Consider the following 5,491-nt stretch of genomic DNA (forward strand, 5'->3'; position numbering starts at 1 on the left):
ATTCTTGATGAATATAACTTTTAAATGCATGGTAAAAGCCCTTGATTCTTGATGAATATAACTTTTTAAATGCATGGTAAAAGCCCTTGATTCTTGATGAATATAACTTTTTAAATGCATGGTAAAAGCCCTTGATTCTTGATGAATATAACTTTTTAAATGCATGGTAAAAGCCCTTGATTCTTGATGAATATAACTTTTTAAATGCATGGTAAAAGCCCTTGATTCTTGATGAATATAACTTTTTAAATGCATGGTAAAAGCCCTTGATTCTTGATGAATATAACTTTTTAAATGCATGGTAAAAGCCCTTGATTCTTGATGAATATAACTTTTTAAATGCATGGTAAAAGCCCTTGATTCTTGATGAATATAACATGGTAAAAGCCCTTGATTCTTTTTAAATGCATGGTAAAAGCCCTTGATTCTTGATGAATATAACTTTTTAAATGCATGGTAAAAGCCCTTGATTCTTGATGAATATAACTTTTAAATGCATGGTAAAAGCCCTTGATTCTTGATGAATATAACTTTTAAATGCATGGTAAAAGCCCTTGATTCTTGATGAATATAACTTTTAAATGCATGGTAAAAGCCCTTGATTCTTGATGAATATAACTTTTTAAATGCATGGTAAAAGCCCTTGATTCTTGATGAATATAACTTTTTAAATGCATGGTAAAAGCCCTTGATTCTTGATGAATATAACTTTTTAAATGCATGGTAAAAGCCCTTGATTCTTGATGAATATAACTTTTAAATGCATGGTAAAAGCCCTTGATTCTTGATGAATATAACTTTTAAATGCATGGTAAAAGCCCTTGATTCTTGATGAATATAACTTTTTAAATGCATGGTAAAAGCCCTTGATTCTTGATGAATATACTTTTAAATGCATGGTAAAAGCCCTTGATTCTTGATGAATATAACTTTTAAATGCATGGTAAAAGCCCTTGATTCTTGATGAATATAACTTTTAAATGCATGGTAAAAGCCCTTGATTCTTGATGAATATAACTTTTTAAATGCATGGTAAAAGCCCTTGATTCTTGATGAATATAACTTTTAAATGCATGGTAAAAGCCCTTGATTCTTGATGAATATAACTTTTTAAATGCATGGTAAAAGCCCTTGATTCTTGATGAATATAACTTTTTAAATGCATGGTAAAAGCCCTTGATTCTTGATGAATATAACTTTTTAAATGCATGGTAAAAGCCCTTGATTCTTGATGAATATAACTTTTTAAATGCATGGTAAAAGCCCTTGATTCTTGATGAATATAACTTTTTAAATGCATGGTAAAAGCCCTTGATTCTTGATGAATATAACTTTTAAATGCATGGTAAAAGCCCTTGATTCTTGATGAATATAACTTTTAAATGCATGGTAAAAGCCCTTGATTCTTGATGAATATAACTTTTTAAATGCATGGTAAAAGCCCTTGATTCTTGATGAATATAACTTTTTAAATGCATGGTAAAAGCCCTTGATTCTTGATGAATATAACTTTTTAAATGCATGGTAAAAGCCCTTGATTCTTGATGAATATAACTTTTAAATGCATGGTAAAAGCCCTTGATTCTTGATGAATATAACTTTTTAAATGCATGGTAAAAGCCCTTGATTCTTGATGAATATAACTTTTTAAATGCATGGTAAAAGCCCTTGATTCTTGATGAATATAACTTTTTAAATGCATGGTAAAAGCCCTTGATTCTTGATGAATATAACTTTTAAATGCATGGTAAAAGCCCTTGATTCTTGATGAATATAACTTTTTAAATGCATGGTAAAAGCCCTTGATTCTTGATGAATATAACTTTTTAAATGCATGGTAAAAGCCCTTGATTCTTGATGAATATAACTTTTGAATATAACTTGATTTTTAAATGCATGGTAAAAGCCCTTGATTCTTGATGAATATAACTTTTTAAATGCATGGTAAAAGCCCTTGATTCTTGATGAATATAACTTTTAAATGCATGGTAAAAGCCCTTGATTCTTGATGAATATAACTTTTTAAATGCATGGTAAAAGCCCTTGATTCTTGATGAATATAACTTTTTAAATGCATGGTAAAAGCCCTTGATTCTTGATGAATATAACTTTTTTTAAATGCATGGTAAAAGCCCTTGATTCTTGATGAATATAACTTTTTAAATGCATGGTAAAAGCCCTTGATTCTTGATGAATATAACTTTTAAATGCATGGTAAAAGCCCTTGATTCTTGATGAATATAACTTTTTAAATGCATGGTAAAAGCCCTTGATTCTTGATGAATATAACTTTTTAAATGCATGGTAAAAGCCCTTGATTCTTGATGAATATAACTTTTTAAATGCATGGTAAAAGCCCTTGATTCTTGATGAATATAACTTTTTAAATGCATGGTAAAAGCCCTTGATTCTTGATGAATATAACTTTTTAAATGCATGGTAAAAGCCCTTGATTCTTGATGAATATAACTTTTTAAATGCATGGTAAAAGCCCTTGATTCTTGATGAATATAACTTTTTAAATGCATGGTAAAAGCCCTTGATTCTTGATGAATATAACTTTTTAAATGCATGGTAAAAGCCCTTGATTCTTGATGAATATAACTTTTTAAATGCATGGTAAAAGCCCTTGATTCTTGATGAATATAACTTTTAAATGCATGGTAAAAGCCCTTGATTCTTGATGAATATAACTTTTTAAATGCATGGTAAAAGCCCTTGATTCTTGATGAATATAACTTTTTAAATGCATGGTAAAAGCCCTTGATTCTTGATGAATATAACTTTTAAATGCATGGTAAAAGCCCTTGATTCTTGATGAATATAACTTTTTAAATGCATGGTAAAAGCCCTTGATTCTTGATGAATATAACTTTTTAAATGCATGGTAAAAGCCCTTGATTCTTGATGAATATAACTTTTTAAATGCATGGTAAAAGCCCTTGATTCTTGATGAATATAACTTTTTAAATGCATGGTAAAAGCCCTTGATTCTTGATGAATATAACTTTTTAAATGCATGGTAAAAGCCCTTGATTCTTGATGAATATAACTTTTTAAATGCATGGTAAAAGCCCTTGATTCTTGATGAATATAACTTTTTAAATGCATGGTAAAAGCCCTTGATTCTTGATGAATATAACTTTTAAATGCATGGTAAAAGCCCTTGATTCTTGATGAATATAACTTTTTAAATGCATGGTAAAAGCCCTTGATTCTTGATGAATATAACTTTTTAAATGCATGGTAAAAGCCCTTGATTCTTGATGAATATAACTTTTTAAATGCATGGTAAAAGCCCTTGATTCTTGATGAATATAACTTTTTAAATGCATGGTAAAAGCCCTTGATTCTTGATGAATATAACTTTTAAATGCATGGTAAAAGCCCTTGATTCTTGATGAATATAACTTTTTAAATGCATGGTAAAAGCCCTTGATTCTTGATGAATATAACTTTTTAAATGCATGGTAAAAGCCCTTGATTCTTGATGAATATAACTTTTTAAATGCATGGTAAAAGCCCTTGATTCTTGATGAATATAACTTTTTAAATGCATGGTAAAAGCCCTTGATTCTTGATGAATATAACTTTTTAAATGCATGGTAAAAGCCCTTGATTCTTGATGAATATAACTTTTTAAATGCATGGTAAAAGCCCTTGATTCTTGATGAATATAACTTTTTAAATGCATGGTAAAAGCCCTTGATTCTTGATGAATATAACTTTTTAAATGCATGGTAAAAGCCCTTGATTCTTGATGAATATAACTTTTTAAATGCATGGTAAAAGCCCTTGATTCTTGATGAATATAACTTTTTAAATGCATGGTAAAAGCCCTTGATTCTTGATGAATATAACTTTTAAATGCATGGTAAAAGCCCTTGATTCTTGATGAATATAACTTTTTAAATGCATGGTAAAAGCCCTTGATTCTTGATGAATATAACTTTTAAATGCATGGTAAAAGCCCTTGATTCTTGATGAATATAACCTTTTAAATGCATGGTAAAAGCCCTTGATTCTTGATGAATATAACTTTTTAAATGCATGGTAAAAGCCCTTGATTCTTGATGAATATAACTTTTTAAATGCATGGTAAAAGCCCTTGATTCTTGATGAATATAACTTTTTAAATGCATGGTAAAAGCCCTTGATTCTTGATGAATATAACTTTTTAAATGCATGGTAAAAGCCCTTGATTCTTGATGAATATAACTTTTTAAATGCATGGTAAAAGCCCTTGATTCTTGATGAATATAACTTTTTAAATGCATGGTAAAAGCCCTTGATTCTTGATGAATATAACTTTTTAAATGCATGGTAAAAGCCCTTGATTCTTGATGAATATAACTTTTTAAATGCATGGTAAAAGCCCTTGATTCTTGATGAATATAACTTTTTAAATGCATGGTAAAAGCCCTTGATTCTTGATGAATATAACTTTTTGAATGCATGGTAAAAGCCCTTGATTCTTGATGAATATAACTTTTAAATGCATGGTAAAAGCCCTTGATTCTTGATGAATATAACTTTTTAAATGCATGGTAAAAGCCCTTGATTCTTGATGAATATAACTTTTTAAATGCATGGTAAAAGCCCTTGATTCTTGATGAATATAACTTTTTAAATGCATGGTAAAAGCCCTTGATTCTTGATGAATATAACTTTTTAAATGCATGGTAAAAGCCCTTGATTCTTGATGAATATAACTTTTTAAATGCATGGTAAAAGCCCTTGATTCTTGATGAATATAACTTTTAAATGCATGGTAAAAGCCCTTGATTCTTGATGAATATAACTTTTTAAATGCATGGTAAAAGCCCTTGATTCTTGATGAATATAACTTTTTAAATGCATGGTAAAAGCCCTTGATTCTTGATGAATATAACTTTTAAATGCATGGTAAAAGCCCTTGATTCTTGATGAATATAACTTTTTAAATGCATGGTAAAAGCCCTTGATTCTTGATGAATATAACTTTTTAAATGCATGGTAAAAGCCCTTGATTCTTGATGAATATAACTTTTTAAATGCATGGTAAAAGCCCTTGATTCTTGATGAATATAACTTTTAAATGCATGGTAAAAGCCCTTGATTCTTGATGAATATAACTTTTAAATGCATGGTAAAAGCCCTTGATTCTTGATGAATATAACTTTTAAATGCATGGTAAAAGCCCTTGATTCTTGATGAATATAACTTTTTAAATGCATGGTAAAAGCCCTTGATTCTTGATGAATATAACTTTTTAAATGCATGGTAAAAGCCCTTGATTCTTGATGAATATAACTTTTTAAATGCATGGTAAAAGCCCTTGATTCTTGATGAATATAACTTTTTAAATGCATGGTAAAAGCCCTTGATTCTTGATGAATATAACTTTTTGAATGCATGGTAAAAGCCCTTGATTCTTGATGAATATAACTTTTAAATGCATGGTAAAAGCCCTTGATTCTTGATGAATATAACTTTTTAAATGCATGGTAAA

This window comes from Oncorhynchus tshawytscha, linkage group LG20, assembly GCF_018296145.1.
Source record: "Oncorhynchus tshawytscha isolate Ot180627B linkage group LG20, Otsh_v2.0, whole genome shotgun sequence".
In the NCBI taxonomy this organism is placed as follows: Eukaryota; Metazoa; Chordata; class Actinopteri; order Salmoniformes; family Salmonidae; genus Oncorhynchus; species Oncorhynchus tshawytscha.